We start from the raw sequence: 20,940 nt of genomic DNA on the forward strand, positions 1-20,940 counted from the left end.
TTTTCTTGGTCTAATGAAAACCTATTCAATAATTTTACTCATTTCCTTAACTCTCTTCAACTTTTAAAAATAGTTATGCCCTTTTTTATCATCAATGGTCTTTCATCTTCTATTCACTGTCAGAGAAGTTACAATAAACACCTGTCGTTAAAATGTCATACAAAAACAACAGCAAGAAGAGTATGGCGGCTCATGCCGAGTCCCTGAATAAACACTACAATGAAAATGTCTACTAACTATAAGTTTACACTAACAATAACTCATATAAGTATATATATTTCATAATACCTTGTTATTTATCCCAACCTCTCCCAATAAGGAGCCAAACTCAAACAAAGATCTTTAAAAAATATTATTAATACAATAGTCTTCCTATGTTGCATAAGCTGGCTTTGTGCTTGGCAAACCTCCTAGATCAGTTTCCAAAGGGCTAAGATTATATACATCTGTCACTCTGTCCGGAAGAAATTTCTTTTATATATGTAATTTAATTTTTAAAAATAATTTATTCACTTTACATCCTGATTGCAGGCCCATCTCGTCTCTTCCCAGTTCCACTCTCCCTCCTCTTGACCCATTCTCCTCCCCTATCATATGGCTCCAGAGCCTGTTAAGTCTCATTAGGACTGCTTGCATTCTCTTCCTCTTGGCCTGGCAATAATACCCCCACCAGGAGGAAGTGATCAAAGAGCTGGCAACAAAGTCCATGTCAGAGACAGGCCCTGCTCCTATTACTAGAGAACCCAGGTGGAGACTGAGCTGCCTATCAGCTTCACCTGAGCAGGGGGTCTAGGTCCTCTTCATACATGGTCCTTGGTTGGTGCATCAGTCTCTGCAGATCTCCATGGGCCCAGATTTGTTGGCTCTGCTGGTCTTCTTATAGAGCTCCTGTCCACTCTGGATCCTTCTATTCCCCAACTCTTTCCTACAACCCCCTGCACTCTGCCCAAAGTTTGGCTGTGAGTCTCAACATCTACAGAAAAAACTTTTTCCATTTTGCAACACTGGTAACTAAACCTAGGGCTTTGAGGGTACCAAATAAGAACATCACAGAGTTAATCTTACCTTTTTTTTCTAATTTAAATTTTTATTTTGGGCCAATCTTGGTGGCAGTTTTAATTCCAGCACTTGGGCGGCAGAGACAGGAGGGTATTTTTGATTTCTATATAGCAAATTCCAGGATAGCAAAGGCCACACAGAGAAATGTCTCAAAAATATATTTCTTTAAAATTGGTATGTGTTTTGTTTACGTGTATGTCATTGAACCACATGCATGCCAGTGCCTGAAGAGGCCAGAAAGGGGCATCAGATCTTCTGGAACTGGAGTTACTGACAGTTGTGAGCCTCCCTATGGGAACTGGGAACCAAACCCAGGTCCTCTGGAAGAGGTCTTATGTACTGAGTTGTCTGCGCAGCCCCTCATTTTACCTTTTATTTAGACAGTGTCTTACTAAGTTGCATTGGCTAGCCTTGAAATTACTCTGTAGACTAGGTAGGCCCTACACATGTGGTCTTTCTACAGCAGCCTCCAAAGGAGCTATGATTACCGGTCTGCACCACCAGACCGGACCAAAGATAGTACTTTTTAATGAGAGACAGTAATTGCACTTTTTTTCCTGAAATATTTTTTCTATTTATGTGTGACTCGATTATTAAGCTTTGCAAACCAGTGTCTTATTATTTCTTAGTCCTTGTTTCCAAAATCCTTTTTTTGGAGGGTGATGGAGGGTTGTGAAATAATTAAGAGGTTTAAGTATGGGCTTAGGCATGCAGTTAAGAGAAAAAAGAAGACAGACATAATAGAAAGCACAGGTTTGGGCTCCCTTGAGACAATTACTTTTTGTTTACTTATTTGTTTTTTTTAAGACAGGGTTTCTCTATGTAGCCCTATTGTCTTCAAACTCAAGAGATCCACCTGCCTCAGTACTGGGATTAAAGGTGTGAACCACCATATGAACCAGTACATCAGGCCTTACTTTTGTATGTGTTTTTCTCTCAGACATGGTTTCCCTGTGTAGCCCTGACTATCCTTGAACTCAGGGATCGGGCCTCAACATGTCAAGTGCTGTAATTAATTAAAGGCATTCAACAACATACCGGCTTTATTTAAAAAAGAAAAAAAAAAACAAAAAAACAAAAGGGGATTTTTGTAGTCGAGGGTGGCCACAAACTTGCAACCATTCACCTGCCTCAGCTTCCTGAGTGTTAAGGTTGTAGGCATGAGCTCTTACCTGGCTCTTTGACCAAATTTGTGCTTTCTATGTTGTCAGTCTAGGTTCAATAATTCAAAAGCCTTCCCAGGTGTGGTAGCTCACCCTGTCACCCAAAAACTTATGATGAGGTAGAAGGACTGGATAAGTTTGAGGACAGTCTGAACTACAGAGGGCTTCATCGCAAGACTGTCTCAAACAACAACCCTGACACCAATCCTTACAACTGACTCGATCCCACAATATAGAGTATTATTACTTCTCAGTCCCTTAGCCTGCACTGAAGCAACAGCTCTCCTGTGAGGTTTTAACCCTAGCTCTGATTCTCTGGTTCCCATTCCAAACCTCTCCACACTTCTTTCTTCACTACTTTTACTTCCGGTCTTTTACTACTTGTGGATCATCCTGCCTACATCAATACATAGTTTACCAGCTTATAAATTTCATGGATTGTTTTTCTACATTTCAAACCCTGGCAAAACAAATAAATGATGTTTTCCAGGTCTTAAGATATAGCAACTATCTAGATAAAAAAGTGATGTCATACTTTTGTCTTATTATGAATGAAAACACAGTCTTGACCTACCATTGCTCCAAAGAGAAACACATGTGTGTACTCTAAAAGAAGGTCAGGATTTAGTGGCCTGCACTTAATCACTTTCCATAATCAAAATTAACATACAAACCTATGACACAAACCCTGAGGACTAAAAGTGGAGAAGAAAAAGAACAGAAGTTCAACTGATGTTCAAGGACACTGAGCTACAAACTCTAAATAAGAAAGATATTGCCAGGAAAATATCAGTTGTCTTCTCAGAGTTCCCTTGTTCTCCAGCCTCATCATCTTCGATACATTTCTTTTATTTCTGGAACTTCAGTGCTCCAACTCTCTGACCCTTGTGTTTTGCCTCCATATTGCTCATTTCTATTACTTGTCTGTCTTATCCCAACAGATTTTAATTCTATTTTATTCATCTACCAAACATCATGCTTTTCAGAAAAACAGTACTGTAAACAAGGGTGAAAGGGCTTATGGCACAGGAGGGTGTGGTGAGTTTAGTTTTTAAATGTGCACTCAGCATTACAGTTCTGTATCTGTAGTTTTACATTTCGTTGTTTCTATTACTGTCAGTACAAGAGGACAAAATCTTGACCAGAAAGGACCTGTAAAACACAATGGGCGAGGGAGCTGATGTCAGTAGAAAGACAACAGCATGAATAAAGTCACTAGTATCTCTGGGAGAAGGTAAGAGCTCTTACATTACTCCAAAAGGGCATTTATTGTAGTTTACTGTAATAATGAAAGAGAAACACTACAACAGACATTATTTCATCATTTAACAGATGAAGTTATAGAAACTGAACTACAGACACAGATTCTCCATTTATAGATTTCTTTATTCTAGCCATACTTAGAAGATAGTGAACAAATGTCATATTGAGCAATACTGACTTTTTCTGTAGTATATACTTTTAAAAAGCACTGCGCATACCCACCTAACCTATGCTCAAAGATTCAAAAAATAAAGTATCTTACTTCAAAGTATAAACCTTGTTGGAAATGAATCATTTTCAGGAGGAGGAGCTAGAGGCAGACTCCAGTTATTAAAACACAGCATGGATAGGAGAAGCTTAATTTAAACAAGAAATACTTTGAAAATAAGATAATCGTGACAGCTTACAACAACCCAATATAATTTATAGCAGGAGAACACTTAAAAAAAAGTATGTCATTGAAACATTTGTGAGATTTAGAGAATCTCAAACCTTAAAAATAAACGAGAAAGAGACATTCAAAGTAAATGAAACCATAAGTTGGGGGTCAAAGAATGATCAGGATGGAAGGACAGACACAAGAAATGAAGGTACTAACTTGGAGCCATTTAGGCTTCTTCAAATAAATCAAGAACCTAGGCCATTTTCTCTGTCTTCACCATTCTGTCAAATGAGTGGCAACTCTGTTTCTGTTTTCTAATCATTGAAGTAAAAACATACCTAAATTAAGAATGTAGACATTTGGGGGCAAATATGGCTGGTAACAGAGAGCACTTCGTTAAAAAACAGGGAAAGCTAAATAACCAACCATGAAACCTAAAAGCATGTATTTTTCAAAAGCCAAGAGGGAAACTGTAGAAATTATGTTACTCATACAGAGAAAGGGAAGGAAATAGAATTGATGGAGTGGAAAACGCTACTGGAAGTGGGGATGGGAAGGGGGGCCGGGTACATTACCTGCTCTTACTGCCGGGGTTGGTGCCAGTAAGGCCCATACGGCAGAGGCAAGCAGAGGCACAGACGGGAGACTTGAGGCAACTGGAGCCCCCAAATAGAGTTGAAGTACATGCACTTGAGCGTGGAAGCTATCGGGGGCACCCTCCGAGGTGGGGATGGTCAAGATGGGAAGATGCGGGGGGGTGGGGGTGGGGGTGTGATGGCCAGGGAAGCAGCAACGTTAGGACGCAAGCTGCAGGCTGAGAGGCCTAGCAAGCCCGGAAGGTGAAAAAGCCCTGCACCTCACCCCGATGGGAGGCAAAGGTAGCTTTACCTGCGGTGGCCGTGGGGCCGGTTCGCTTCTCGCTGTCTCTCCAGCACCAGTTCCCCTCCTTCTGCGCAACCTAACTTGATGCGCTTGCCCGCCCCACACCCTTATTGGCTGAGACCCACTGCCACTCAACCAAAGGCGCAGAGACGCAAAACAGCGCAAGGGCGGGACTAGAAGCACTCCCTTCCCCCGCAGGTTAGGTTGAGAGCGCACAGAGAGGCCTATCCGGTTTCTAAGGCCGAGACCAAGCCTGTAGCTTGCTTGAAAACGAAGGTGCGGGAGAGTAATCCTGAGGGTTGCTTTTTAGCACCCACACTGCTCACACAGCCTCGTAGAACCCTAGGGAGGTGTTCTGCACTAGGCCAGCTCCGCCTCCCTCTGGAACCCCTGTCTTCCGGCGGCCCTGTCACTCCCTCCCACTCCCCAGCCCAAGATGCCCAGGCGCTACCAGGGGACAGTACAGTTGCTGGGTGTGCAGCCTTTCACTTTTCCAAGATAAGACACTCAGTGCTACAACCCAGGAAGCTGGCTTGCATGCCTGACACTTCTGCTTCCATAAAGTTGGCTCAGTGCCTCAAACAATTCTCTGATCTGTTGCCCTCCAAAATACACACCTAGTCCTACCCACAGGCTCGGCCCCCATGCTCTGTCTGTAAAAACAGTCCGTCTGACTTAGTCATCACTGTCCTTTCCTGGTGTCTCTGAGCAGACTAGCGCCATAGTGAGGGTCTGCAAGGTTAAGTTCCCCAAAGTAAAACTATTAACTATAAACAGCTGCATCACTTGGACCACTGTTTACTCTAAAAAGTGTCCTTAACACGAAAATCTTATTTTTCTGTACTCTTGGCCCAAAATGGGAGAGGGAGATGAACTTGAACTTAGACTTGCTACTTTTGAAGACCCCGATGTTAACCTACCACTAGACAGGCCGAAAACATCCAATTAGACTGTAGTGGTGTTAAGGCTTCCTATTCACTTCGGCTTTGAAACCTCCTCGCTACTTAGCAGCCAATAAACTGCCAAGTTCTCCTGACACTACTGCAATGTATTAGAACAGACCTCGGAGCCCGCATTGCGCTAGGATTATAAGTCAACCACTTTGTACAGATGAGAAAACCAAGCAGCTGAAGGATCCAACTAAGAAACTAAGTAGCAAAGCCAGGACTTCTAGCTCTGCTGCCCTTTCTCTTATTTGTGCAGTTCCTTGTGTAGGAGAAGTCTCATAACTGATCTTTCTCTCTCCCAATCCACCCTGCTACCACATTAATTTGTGAATATACAATTTGACCAAACAAACGTCATGCTTAAGAACTTTCAAAGGTAGCCTGTTACTCTTGTAACTGTATGGGGCATATCTACAACACCAGCAGAAGGAGGCTATGGCAGGTAAAAACAAAACAAGATTTAATAGCACACCTTGCCTTGTTTGTCCTGGTTTCCACATATACATGCTAGTCAAAAGCTAAGGTACTATTGCTATATTTTTTTCTCCTGCGAGCCTAGTCAATACTGCTGCATTCAAACTGTGTACCACCCTTCATTTGCTGCGTCAAAATCCTATGTTCTAAGATGTACATCTCTTCACTCATTACCTCAATTCTTGTTGTCTGGGACGAAGTCTCACAGTATACAATTCAGATTGCTTTGGAACTCACTATAGTGTTCTCACTATAGAGTTCTCAAGCTGGCCACAAATTCATGGTGATTTCCCTGCTGTAGCCTCCCCAGTGCTGGGACTACAGCAGGGAAATGAATTCAGGATTACTATGCCCATTATCTAAACATTTACTGAGTAGTCAATGTACTCCTAAGTAATTTGATAGTATTAGGAACCCAAAAATACACAATCCCTAACCACCAGGCATGATGGCATATGTCTGTAATTCTAGTACTCGGGAGGTGGAGGCAGAGAATCATGCATTCAAGGCCACCTTGAGTTAAATGTGAGCCCGTTTTAAAACAAACAAACAAACAAACAAACAAACAAACAAACACAAGACAGAGAGTGAGAGGGGAGAGGGAGCAAGAGAGGGAAAAAGATATAATCTCTATTCCTATTGGATGTATGTATAATGGGAAGAAGGGAAAGAGTACGCACTGTGATAAAAATTGCAAGTGGACAAGTGTAAACAGTTATAACACAAGATGGTAATATAACCAGCAAGGGTCATTATAGGAACACAGGAACGGAATTAATTTAGGAGAAAAAGATATCAGGAAAGACGACAGGTCAAGGTGAACCATATGAAAGAAATATCCAAGCAGCAGAGATAGTGGGAAGGAAGGCAAAAGCATGAAAATGAAAAGCAGTATGTGACACATAATTTTGCAGTTCAATTCTGCCAAAGTATAAATCACAGGAAACTGAACAGAGGCAGGGCAGATAAGGATCTGACAGTAGAGAACCATTTCTTACAGGTATGTAGGAATCCACAGAAACAAACAAAATGGAATGACATGATCAAAATTAAGTTCGGTTACCTAACTCTGGCTTTGAGGGACTGAAAGACATAAGCCATGGGGTTGGTTAGGAGGATGCTGTGCATCCAGAAAAGAGACAGGCACTGGAGATCTACTAATTTGTTATATACTGGGAAAACTAAACATGACATGTGGGATGGAAAACTCCATTCAGAGCCAGGCAGTTCAGCGCTATGATTTAGGTTTCTGTGGGCATGCTTCTCTTCCTTTCAGACCATCCATTAAACCTTTTTAATTTTGTGAACCACCTGATAACCTTCTAATAATTCCCTTTCTGAATCCTACCTAACAAGATGATTAAGGTATGAACTGTAACAATCTGATTCAAAATATGATGGGAGGGAGGTACAGCACCCAGAAATACATGAGATAAAAATAAGTCAGTAAACCAGCAAGTTGCAGTGGTGCAGGCCAATAATCCCAGCACCGGGGAAGGAGAAAGCAGGCGGAGCTCTGTGAGTTTGAGGCCACCTGGTCTACAAGGTAAGTCCAGGACAGCCAAGGCTACACAGAGAAACCTTGTTTTAAAAAACAAAAATAAAACAAAGAAATCAGTAGACCATGGAATTTAGCCATACTGACTGAACCATGTCAAACTGTGACATTCAATGGCTGTAGAAAAATCCAGTTTGGTGATAGATTTAGGGAGTTGTCAAAACTAGGTGGTAGGTATAAGAGTGGAGATTACTTAAGAAATGTGAGCAACAGATCAAGTATAAGAAAAATACTGCTGCTCTAGCTGGGTGTGGTAGTGCATGCCTTTAATTCCAGCACTCAGAAGGCAGAGGCAGATGGATCTCTGTGACTTTGAGGCCAGCTGGTCTACATAGGGAGTTCTAGGAAATCCAGGGCTACATAGAGAGACCCTGTCTCAAAAGCAAACACTCAAACAAAAACAAAACAAAACCAAGAAAAAAAGAAAGAAAGAAAGAAGGAAGGAAGGAAGGAAGGAAGGAAGGAAGGAAGGAAGGAAGGAAGGGAAGGAAGGAAGGAAGGAAGAAAAAAACTGTTCTAATACCAGTAAGAGAGACTAGAAAATGTCGGTGTCTGTGAGGATTTGGAGAAATTGGCCTGGAACTCAGAGACGCACCTGCCTTTGCTTCAGGAATTAAAATAGTGCATTAGGGATTAAAAGGCCACTATGCCTGGCCTCCCTAGGTATAGGTACATTTTTTGTTTGTGTTTTTTGTTTTTCTCTATGTAGCCCTGGCTGTTCTCAAACTCACAGAGATGCCTCTGAAGTGCTGGGATTAAAGGCATGTATAGTGTGACCAGTGCCCAGCCCTATGTCCATTTTAAACAAAGTAGCTACAATAAGAGATATAGGGGCTGGAGAGGCAGCTCCCTGCTTAGGAGGCCTGGCTGTTCTTCCAGAGGCCCTGACTTCAATTCCCAGCAACCACATGGTGGCTCACAACCATCAGTAGTATGATCTGCTGTCCTCTTCTGGCATGCAGGTGTACATGCAGCTAGAGCACTTGTATACATAAATAAATAAATCTTTTTTAAAAAGAGAAATATATATCCTAGGGAGAAATTTAGATTTTTCGAAAGTTAGAAATGTAGACTTGTATCTAAAAATCTATACTCTTAAATTGACTACTAATATAATATTACGCAGATTAAACAAAACACTTAGTTGGAGGCCAAATGAAGTTCGGAATAGAAGGCAAGAACTAATAAGAAGCAGACATTAGAATTTAAGGATCAGAATGAGCTATGCCAACTTAAGAAAACAGATAAAGAAGAGCTAGAGATGAAGGGACCAAACACAGAAACAAGGAGAGCAGAGATGTGTAGGGTAAAGAGTGGTCAATTCTGTCAAAGGAAAACTATCCATCAGAGGGGACGAAGGAAGGTCTCAGTGATTAAGAACCCTTGCTGCTCTGGCAGAGGACATAGGTTCAGTTCCCAGCACCCATATGGTAGCTCACAAGCATCCAATTCCGGTTCTAAGGGATCCAATGCCCCCAGCTGGTCCCTGAAGATACCAAGCACACATGTGATTGCAGAAAAATCACCCACTCTTTATACACATCTTTCTCTGGCTTCAAAGTACCAGTTAGGTTTTCACTCTGCCTCTGTGGCTACATTTTCTTTTCAAGGATGTCTGATTTAATATAAAGCCTCAATTCATTCTTTTCTTCAATGATCTACATGCTCTAATATCTTTCATCTTTACTTCTGAGCAAGACATCATCTCTGAACCTGGTGCTCTACCAAACTGCTTACTCAATATTCCTTCCTGGTACCCCCTCCAGTATCCCCAAACCCTACACATGACAACCACCTCCCAGCAATCTCCTCCTGTCCAGAAGCCAGATATCCTCTTCTTTACCTCCTATAGCCAACATTTTAAAATCCCATCTTCTAAATATTCCTCAAATTTACCATCTACTTTTGCTCCACTGGCTCAAGTTATCACAGGACTACTGTGACTGACTGCCATGTAAACCGACTCTTCCCTTGTCTATTTAATCCTTTCCTTTTCCTTTCTTTCTACCTCCTGCCCCTCCCCCAGCTTCACATGGTACTAAGGAACTGAACCTAGGGACTTCTCTACTACTGAACTACACTTACCCCTAATTTTCTTAGCAAACCTCGAATACCTATCTTGAGGAAAATGAAACATAGACTGTTCATTTGTCAATATCCTACAGCTATTAAAAAGCAGTTGTCAGACTCAAATTTAGGCAATGTCTCTTTAACCCCCCCTTAATATACTGTGTCCTAAGGTATATACCCACTATAAATTCTCTCTTAGCAAGGCATGACGGTTCAGGGCTATAAAGCCAGCACTCAGGTGGCAGATAGCCTGGGCAACAAAAAGAGTTCCAGGCAAACGGGTTACACAGAAAGACCCTATTTGAAAACCAAAAACAAAGGCAAACTAATAATCAATAAAGTCTCTCTTCACCACCAATACTTCTCCTTTAAGTGGAGACTTGATACATAGTTTTTGATGTCTTTCACTCCCCTTAGAATGCAAGTTCCTCAAGGGCAAAGACTATTTATAACCTGTCTTGGTGGTAATGGGCATTCAATGTACTTTTGGAGAAGAATGTATTTAACCTCCAGCCAAAGGTGTGAGTGAAGTTTCAGAGTAATGGGGAGGCTCCTGAGCAAACTGAAATGTCTTCCCTTACTGACAGTAACAATAAATGAGTAGAGACATGCTTCCCTCTAGAAACATTCAGAAAAGGCATCATAAAATAAAATCATAAGCAACTTCACTTTTTAGGTCCAATAACAGACACAGCTTTACATAAGAGAAAAGAAGCCATTTAGGGCTGAGGAGATAGCTTAGCAGTTAAAGAGCACTGGCTGCTCTTCCAGAGAAACCATGTTCAACTCCCAGTACGCACATGGCCACTCACAACCATCTGTAACTCTACCCCCAAGGGATCCAACATCCTTTTCTGGCTTTCACAGGCACTAAACAAGCAAATGATGCAGACATACATACAGGCAAAACCCGTGCACATAACATTAAAAACAAGGGAGCATATATACACATATTTCTATCTTTGGCTTAAGCCTAAAGATAAAAAATAAGAGTGCAGTTGGGCACACACATTTAATCCCAGCACTTGAGAGGCAGAGGCAGGTGGATCTCTGAGTTCAAGGTCAGCCTGGTCTGCAGAGCAAGTTCGAGGACAGTCAGGGCTTTATAGAGAAACTCCTATCAAGAAAGAAAGAAAGAGAGAGGGAGAAAGAGAGAGGGGAAGGAAGGAAGGAAGGATGAAAGAGAGAGTGCAATCTCTAAGTCTTTAAAGGAACTTTGCCCTTAAAGTAAACTTAGGCTGACTCTGAAGAAAGTCCTCTTCGCTGGCTCATGGTTATAAAAAGAAAAAAATAATATGCTGGGGACAGGTTTGATACTCAGTGGGAAAAAGAGACTGTCACTCAAGGCCAAAAACTTGGGTTTGACTCCTGGAACCCATGTACAGAAGTAAGGAGAGCACTGGTTCCACAAGGTTGTCTTCTGGCCGCTACACATATATATACATGTGATATAAACGCATAATAATGATGATAAAGTTTTAAAAAAAATGATTATGCTGAGTTCCAGAGGAGACTCTAACTACTACTACTGACACCACTACTCTTGGGTAAACAACATAAAAAAAAGAACATACACTACATAGGTGATAGTCCTGGTCTCCACATCCTCCCAACCTGGCCTTCCCTATTTTAAATAAGGCATTTTTTATACATTTGTTCAGCCTGGGAGCAAATGTAAATGTTTACTTAATTCAACTACATGCTCTAAAGCCCATGCATTTCAAAGTAATCCTCAAGAGTAAAAGATAATATGTAATATTTGGCACATAGCAAGAAAATAAAGAGGAATAATATTCCTTAGCCAGTATTTTAAAATAGTACCACTAAAAGTTTATCTCCTACAAAATTACTTGCTGGGCAGTGGTAACTCACACCTTTAATCCTAGCCCTCAGGATGTAGAAACAGGCAGATATCTGAGTTTTAGAGCAGCTTAGTCTACAGAGTGAGTTCCAGGGCAGCCAGGGCTACACAGAGAAACCCTGTCTTTAAAAAAAAAAAAATCATTAGAAACTTAGCAGAGTTGATCTGCTAAGAAGAATGATGAGAAACCAAAATACACAAATGGGTTTCACAGCTGGAGAAGCAGGGTGAAGGGACCCTCAGCAGGTCCCTCAGTCTACAGGAATATCTCAGCATCTATTCTGTTACTATTCCACTTATTTCACAAAACCTTCTTGCTGTAACTTAAAATTCCTCAGTTGATTAGGCTATCCTTTGGTAGTTCTCAGGCCCATCTCCAGCATACTTAGTTTCTGTCAACTTTCAGGAGAGAATCGAAAGGGAACAGCCAAGACCTGTACAGATATTTAAATGCCTTGTTAAAAAAAAAAAAAAGTTCCCAACAGGATACAAAATACACATAAAACTTCTGCATATTATAGAATCCATGTGTAAATAAAGAGCTAACTTGGTATCACTGCTCTGGCAGAAGTTGGTTCCCAACGCCCATTGGAGGTGGCTCGAAACCATCCATAACTCCATCTCTAAAAGAATGTGATGCCTCTGGCCTCCATGGGCACCTGCACTCTGTATACACACCTACACACAAATACAAATTAAAATAAATCTTTATAAAAGATTAGTATAAATGAGAAAGAAAAAAATAAAACACAGAAGTTTTGTTTTCATGTATTTTTCTTAGTCCCTAGTTTAAAAAAAAAAAATCGTAGGCATGGTGTCACACACCTTTAATCCCAGCTCTTAGGAGGCAGAGGCAGTCTGGTCTTTGTGAGTTCAAGGCCAGCCTGGTCTACAAAGTAAGCCCAGGATAGCCAAGGCTATACAAAGAAACCCTGTCTCAAAAAACCAAAAACCAAAAAGAAAGAAAGGAAAAAAAAACCCAGAAATAGATGATAACAGTTCACTGGAGAGCTCATTCAATGCCTTGGGTCCCATACCTATACAGCACCACACAGAAATAAAAACAAATCAATCAGAAAAAAAGCTTCTCTTTATGCAGGTTACTTAGGCAAATGTTTGTGTGATAAGATCACACTCTACTCCCCCCCCCCAAAAAAAATTTTGTTATCTGGACTCTAAAATAGGCAACGAATCTAATAAAATTCACTAATTTCTCAAAGAACCAACCAAAAAAAAAAAAAAAAAAAAAAAAAGCTATCACTAATGGAACAACATACTTACAAATACTCATATCCCAGAGGAATAATTCTCAAAGATATCTGCGGCAAATTCTCAAAATATGTAGGGGATTAAAAAAAGGGGGTAGGGCAGGAAATTCCAGAGGTTTCTATAATGATCACAAGAGACAATTCTAAAAACCCTGAAAGATTCACAACTGTTCAACAGCCTGCCTGTCTTCTCAAATGAATTTAAGAATTCAATTTCATGGGGCTGCAAAGATAGCTCAGCAGTTAAGAGCACTGGCTGTTCTTGCAGAGGACCTGGTCTTGGTTCCCAGTACCCACAAGGCAGCTCACAACCACCTATAACCCTCGTTCCAAGGGATCCAACACCCTCTTTTGGCCTCTTTGGGCATCAGATGTGCACATGACCACATACATACAGGCAGGCAACACTCACAGACATGATTTTTTGTTTCACTTTGTTCTTGTTTTTTGAGACCCAGTTTCTCTGTATAGCCCTGGCTGGCCTCCTACTTAGAGAATCACCTACCTCTGCCTTCTGAGTGCTGGGATTTAAGGTGTGCACCACCACTGTCTTGGCTGCATTTTTAAAAATTCAATTACTATGACTGAGGGTGTAGTTCAGTAGTAGAGCAAGACCCTGAGTTTGTTCTCTAAGCAAACCCCCCCCCAATAAAAGGAACTTATTTACTATAACTTTTCTCAGAAAGTTACTGACCTAACTAGGTTCAAGAAGTATAGGCAAAAAAGACTGCTACAAATTCCAAGACAGGGGCTGGAAAGATGGCTTCGTGGTTAAGGGCACTTGCTCTTGCAGAGGACCTAGATTTGATTCCTAGTACCCACACTGAGTAGCTCATACCACCAGGAACGCCAGTTCCAGAGGATCTGATGCATTCTTCTGACCTTCACAGGAACCAACATGCAAGTGGCTCACATACATTTAAGGTACACCATAAAATAAACAAATTTTGCCTCAAAATTAAAAAAAAAAAAATCTGTTTGTGTGCTGGAGATAGCACTTGTAGTTAAAAAACACAGCACAGTTCAGGTTCATCACCCACCTAACCAGCCAGGACTCCTGCCCATGATTCTAGTGCCCTCTTCTGGCCTCTGTAAGTGTACAGCACCCACACATATGTGTAACTACCAACATGGCCACATACATATATGTAGGTGAATCTTAAACACAAACAAACAAACAAACAAACAAACAAACACAGTACTAGATGTGGTGGCCCATGCCTTCAATCCCAGCATTCAGGAAACAGAGGTGAGTTCAAGGCCAGTCTGGTATACAGTGAGTTAAATGACAGCCAAGGCTATGTAGAGTGATTATCTCAAAAACAAAACAAACAGAAGAATAATAAAATAAAATAAATACATATAAACTTAAAGCTTCTTTTAAAAACTTAAAGATTTATTTATTATTTATACATCATTCTGCCTGCATGTGTGCCTGCACGCCAGAAGAGGACACCGGATCTCATTATAGATGGTTGTGAGCCACCACGTGATTGCTGGGAATTGAACTAAGGACCTTTGAAAGAGCAGCCAGTTCTTAATTCTGAGCCATCTCTCCAGTCCCTCTTTTAAAAACTTATAGACTCTCAGAACAAAAAGGTCATTATGGAGTTATTTTACTGGACTGCTGGAGGATTATCAAAAAGTTTACTACTATCACATTTTAGGTGCTGATAGACGGGAAAAGTTACAATTCTAAAAATTATACCTAAGTAATTTCAGTAGAATGCTATTGAACTATCATTTGGGGTTTTTGTTTGTTTTGTTTCGAGACAGGGTTCCTTTGTCTGTCTTTGTGTTGATCTGCAGACCAGGCTGGCCTCGAACTAAGTGCTGGGATCACAGGTGTGTGCCATTGCGCCCACATCGTGTATCATTTTGAAATGAAGTTATATACTGCAAATCGAAATAAAACCAGGGATATTTTACTCTTTCAACAATAAGGAGAACTTATTAGTAACTGTGAATACTAATAAATAATTGTTTTTGGACATCTTTTCAAGTAAACTGAGGAGACCATACAGTGATAACCTGGAACTGAAGAGGGCAGAATTCTAAGTTTTCTAAACTGCTCTACTGCTGAGACTATCCTCTTGGATCTACCCCTGTGGAAGAGGAGTGTGAAGCGATCCTCTGTGGCAGCTTCACTGCTAACTATGCCTTCTGAGCTTTCTGGTGTTTTGGTGGTGCTGTAGACTGGACTCAGGCCTGGCCTTGTGTACAGCAGGCAAGTGCTACACCTACAGCCCCTCCTACTGGACCTTTGATAATTGTGTAACATACCTTTAGCAAACAGAATTTAAGTGTTTCAGTTTTTAAAGACTCTTGCTACAATCTGAAGACAAAATATAAAATAATTTAATTCGAACATTTCATTTCATGTGACATCAAACAACTCAGAGATCCTGCTGAAGGACAGAACATAATGGGTAATAAAATAGAAAAGAAAAAGGGGGGGGGAGGCTTGGTAGGGTGGCACAGACCTGTCTTGTACATTTAGGGGCACTGAGGAAGGTAAGGAGTTCAAAACCAGTCTCAGAATTATATTGCAGAGTTCAAGCCAGCCTGGCCTACATGAGACTGTCAACACAAAACAAGCACAAAACCCCAAACAGCCCAGAGTCAAGATCCTACTGCTCCTTGGTGAAAAGCTATCGACAATTAGTGCTGCTAAAGAAAGAAGAATCAGTCCTGTCTAAACATGAGGCCTCCATAGTAGCCAATCCCAAAAGGTCAGTCCTAAGTCGAAGCAACACTGAATGGACTCATTAGGTTTTATATGTACATAAATATGCACTTACATATGTATAAACACATGCAACAATAATTAAAGAGGAAGTCAATAATGTGAGAGAGCAGGGGACAAGGGAGGTATTGGAAGAAAAGAAATTATATAAATACAGTACTCATGTATACAATTATAAAGAACAAAATTAAAAGAGAGAAAATTATCTATGGAACAGCTTAAAGAGAAACCTCAGGTATTAACATGTTCTGTAGTTTAAAATGTTCGTAACTATTAGGAGGTAGACATACTGTGTAGGACAAATACACAAGAATTTTATTTTTGGGTGTTTTGTTTTGTTTTTTGGTGTTACTGGGAACTTAACCCATAGCTCTGTATATGTTCAGGAAGCACTCTACCATGATATAACACTCACCTCTTACAATGAAAAATTTTAAATAGAAAGCACAGCAAGAAAACACAAAAAGAGCCAAAATTGACTTCAAAAGCACATAAAACAAAACTGTGAGGTTAAAGGGGAAAGATTTATCTAGGACAACATCTGGAATGCAGTAAATAGTTGGATAAAGTTTTCAGGTAACAGAAAATAGCTGCTGTCTGTTACATAAAAAGACAGCTGTCACTTAGGCACTAGACCTCTGCTGAATCACAGGATTGGTGCATTAAGACAAAAAGTAAAGTGGGCAAAATCCTAACAGGAAGATCACGGATGCTGCAGAATTCACTCCAGAGGAGATGAAACCAATTGGGTGACACAGGAAACACACCAGTACATCAACTGCCAAAGAAAAAGACAGTAAATACCAGAATGGCTACAGCAGCAGTTCTGGGGTAGGTCACTCGAAGACCTGAGATCAGAGGAAAGACCAAAGGCAAGCAGAGCTACTTCTACTGCTGAGCAAGGCTTCCAAGTACTTGGCTGAACTTAGACTCAGAAGACAGAAGAGTTCAGGGCGGTGGATAAAGAATCTCACAAAACCATTTAACAAGGACACCTGAATGTGGTAGTTTTTCCACGGATAAAAGCATTAAGGCTTATTCTTTCAGTAAGGAGGAACCTTCAAATTAACCTTAAGTCACAGTACTGTCTAAAGAAATTCTCTTTTCAAGGGTGGCATATATAAAGGTTTCCCTTAAACAATCCCCTCACCACCCTCTATTACCTAACACAAATGGCTTCTTCACATAAAAAGTCATTTTTACCACAAAATTCTGCCCCGGTGGGTACAATGCCCTATCATTCAGGAGTCCTATAGGAAAGGTTGTTCTAGGAAATACTAGATTTATGTTTCCTGGTAATAAAAAGTCAGCTCAGCAGATATATTGTCCAACCACATCTAAATGGATTTGGCCAGTTTGAGACTTGAAAAAAAAAAAATCAAAGAGCCAAACGCACATGACAGATCAAACACAGAGAAGATACGAGCTACGCTAGAATCTATACATATATTCCTCCACCAAATCCTTTATTCCTGCTCTTTTGCTATGTCAGAAACCTTCCCTGAGCCTATCTTTTTTTGTTTCTCTTTTATTTGTTGTGGAGGACTGAACCCAGGGCCCTATACATACTAAGTACTAGCTCTACCACAAAGCAAAGTCTCAGCTTACACACACACACACACACACACACACACACACACACACACACAATTTTCATTAGCTGATATCCTTTGATTGTCTGGGAGAGTCTGTCATACCAATGCTACTTGCAACAGGTCTTAAGTAGAATTATACTATATTTTCTACCATAATGTTTATTATTTTGACAGTAGGAATAATTCTAAAATAGTTCAAATAATGTTCTCCACTTTCAAGATTTTGGTACTAGTGAATTATATAATCCAAGAATTTGGGAGCAAGAGTTGTAAGGACCAAGAAAGACTTCAAGGTCATTCTCCAACCTGGGCTACATGAGACTGTCTCAAAATACAAACTGAAAACACACTGGGCTTCTGGTTGGATCTCTTACTTCAGAGTGTCCTCCCCCCCGAAAATGGCTAAAGAAAAAACAAGCTAACAAAAAAAGAAGTTGCCCACTTCTTGCCCTAAGAAACTGACTACAAGTGGGGCCCGGTGGTGCAGGCCTATAATCCCAGCACGCAGAGAGGCTGAGGCAGGTGGATCACTATGAGTTTGAAGCCAGCCTGGTCTACAAAGTGAGTTAAGGACAGCCAAGAGAAACCCTGTCTCAAAACATTCCCCCCCAAAAAAAGAAAGAAAAAAAAAGAAAGAAATTGACTACAACTTGTGAAACCTGCTAGGTGACCATAAAAAATTTCTAGGCAGAAGACATTCTGTAATTAAGAAGACAATATCCCAGCCATGCCCAGTGCACACCTCAGCGCTGAGAAGACAGAGGCAGGAGAATCTCTGTAAGTTTGAGGCCAAATGATATACAAAATCAGTTCCAGGGCAGCCAGAGACAGGTCCAAAAAAGGGGAAGAAGGGAGGAAGGAAAGAGGAGAGGGGGAGGGGGAAGAGAGAGAGAGAAATAAAGTGAAACATTCAAATCACAAACTCATTTTCTAGTATCTGACATGCACCACACCACCCCTCCCAAACGACCTCAGCTGACACTAGAATAGGCCAGAAGAGAACTTCTTGAGTTAACAAACTCAGAACAGAGATTAGGTGACGGCAGGATGCAGTTAAAATTGATAAAGCAGCTTCCTCACTTGTGTCTGAGATTTCCCACTATGTCATCCTTTAAAAGAAAATTACGTAGTTTTTAACAGCCGACTTCTGGCTCACTTTGCTCGCTCACTGCAAAGACTGGTCCAAACACCTAACTCTTCTGGGAAGCCTTTAACGACGTCAGGACTGCCCCCTTAAAGAGGAGCTGCTGCGTTTGCACAGTTGGAGCAAAGGCAGGCACAGCTTCGTTTGTTTGTTTAAGACACCATAGACAGGTAAATTAAAACACTAACCAAAACAAAAATGGTATTCGCTAAGAGGCGGGGGTCCTCACGTAGAGAAGAGTTTACATAATATGTCAGAAAACCAAACAGCTCTGCAGACCTGTCAAGGGAGACAAGATTTGAGCTGTATTCCCGTCATCTCTACTTTGCAAGAGCCCCATAAAAACTGGGTACATAACAAATCTGCACACGTTCACCCCATGCTTTCCTAGCCACAATTTACTAAAACAGAGAAAAGATGGGGGAGGGGGAAAAACAGCCAAACAAAATAAAACCCTAGCCTCACACTTCTGAGTCCAAAGTATGGAGTAACTTAACCGAGCAGGGGAGTTTTTCTTGCTGCGAAGGAGGAAGGAGAACAAGGCAACTGCCTCGAATGTGTGCCTCGCCCAGCACTGCAATGACAAGCTCCAAAACTCCACGGTGGCCCCAGCAAGCTCCCTCGCGGCCCGTCCCAGCACGGCCCCGCGGCCCGCACTGTGCCCATCGCCGGCCTCTCACAAAGGAGAGTGGTTCAGTACCGAGCATCCCGCACCTGATCACTGGGAACTGCACCCGCATGAGTGCGAGCGAGGACGTGTTACCCCACCCACTACCGGTCCCGGCTCCGCTGAGGCTTGGTGGAGCCGCGCGTGCCGCGGGCTTACCTGAGCCAGTCCTGCGGCTTCCTTCCCCCAGCAAGAGTTGCAACCCACCGTCCGGGAGAACAAGGCGCCTTCCGGCGAAGCACGGCCAGCCCTCGCCGCAAGCAAGCTTGCTAGTTCTCCGTGCCCCTAGGCCCGCCCACAGCCCTCCACCCGCCAATGGCAGGGCCGGAACTGGGCGCCATCCAGGAAGTCTCCGAAGGGTGGGAGGTCCTGAGGCTGAGAAGGGTACGTAGGCAACCGCAGATATGCCTGATTGGAAATAGAAACGGACGCGGGCTGCCAGGACCGGCCTCTGACCCCAACCACTGGGGGCGCTCCAGACCGAAACAGCACCTGCTACCTGTCTCCGGAGGCCATCTTGGGTCGACTGGCTCGGTGAAGCCACATGATTACTTACAGGAATTTGAAGACCCTTTTGGAGTTCTGTTGGTCCAGCCCCAACATGCTCTTCCTTCATGTATCAGGATACCTCAGTCAGGGTGAGGAATTCTGGAATATTGTTGGACGCGACTGGAAGCAAGCCCCACTAACCTCTCACTTAAATGTAGGAATGATGATGTTGTTTTATCCAAGAAGCCAGCCGACAGTGTCTCAAATGACACTTCCTAGGGTAATCCTTTATAAACAGGATTATCAACACATAATCGACACAGGTTAAATAGCCATTCTACATGCTTATCTAGGCGTCTGTTACAGATCTTCCACTGTTCTTAAGTTTTTTGAGTCAGGGTCTCAATGTGTCGCCAAGGCTGCCTTGGAACTCGCTCCTTGAACCAGTCTGGCCCCAAACAGAGAGATAATGGAATTTAAGGCATGAGCCACCACGCCCCAACCTGGTGTTCTGATTTGAGCAACTCCAAATACTGAGTCATTTAGTGATAATAGGAGTGAAAATTTTCACTTTAAAAAAAAAAAAACAAAAAAAACCAAAAAAACCACCAGCCTTAAAAGTCACCAATAGTTCCAAAGTATTTACGAATACACACAGAGCAAACAAGACTTAGAGTACTGGAAAGAAGCAAAACTTCATAACTCGGCGAAACTGCACTGAAAGGTGTTCCTGTGTTTTCTAAAGTACTGCGGACTACATTTCCATACAGTTAGTTGGGGGGGGGGGGTTAAATCAACAATATTTGAAAGCGCCAGGGTGCTTGAGCAACACGGCAAGAACTACAAACCTTGTTTTTAAAAAGACTGATTACCGGGATATGGCAGTCCCACGCCTTTTATCCTAGCATTTGGGAGGCAGAGGCAGTCAGATCTCTTCAGTGAGGCCAGCCTGGTCTACAGATCAAGTTTCCAGACAGCCAGAGCTACTCAAAGAAAACCAGTCTTGGAAAAAAAAAAATTCTATTGTAGTTTTAATTATGTATATATATACATTGCATGAGCGCTTGTGCTGGCAGAGAGCAGAGATATGAGATCTCCTTGACTAGGGGTATAGCGGACTATGAGCCAACAGCAGGAGGGGCAGAGAACCTAACTCTGGTCCTCTACTGGATCAGCTGACATGCTCAACAGCTGAGCCGGCTCATCTCATGGATGGAGTCTTTTCAATTATGAAAGTAAGGTGGGGGAGGTGCCGTGGCCTACACCCCTAAGGTTGCGGCAGAGGCAGGAGGATCTCTGTGAGTTTGAGGCCAGTGTGGTCTACAAAATGAGTCCAGGACAGCAAAGGCTACACAGAGAAGTCCTGTCTCAA

At 41.9% G+C, this 20,940-nt stretch overlaps 1 protein-coding gene across 3 annotated transcripts in view; it reads right to left on the reverse strand.

The window, feature by feature from the left end:
* Chd8 (chromodomain helicase DNA binding protein 8) overlaps nucleotides 1-19,303 on the reverse strand; it is a 69,319-nt gene extending 50,016 nt beyond the window's left edge. For 2 of the 3 annotated variants that reach the window (XM_055621635.1, XM_055621633.1), the window contains exon 1: nucleotides 4,756-4,799. The gene's annotated coding sequence lies outside the window, so the exon portion shown is untranslated. Of the gene's footprint in view, nucleotides 1-4,755; nucleotides 4,800-19,238 lie in introns of those variants that run through there. The other variant, XM_055621634.1, reaches the window with a different exon arrangement.
* Between the last annotated feature and the right edge of the window lie 1,637 nt (nucleotides 19,304-20,940).

Source organism: Psammomys obesus, unplaced genomic scaffold (assembly GCF_907164565.1).
Source record: "Psammomys obesus unplaced genomic scaffold, mPsaObe1.curated_primary_1811, whole genome shotgun sequence".
Taxonomy (NCBI): Eukaryota; Metazoa; Chordata; class Mammalia; order Rodentia; family Muridae; genus Psammomys; species Psammomys obesus.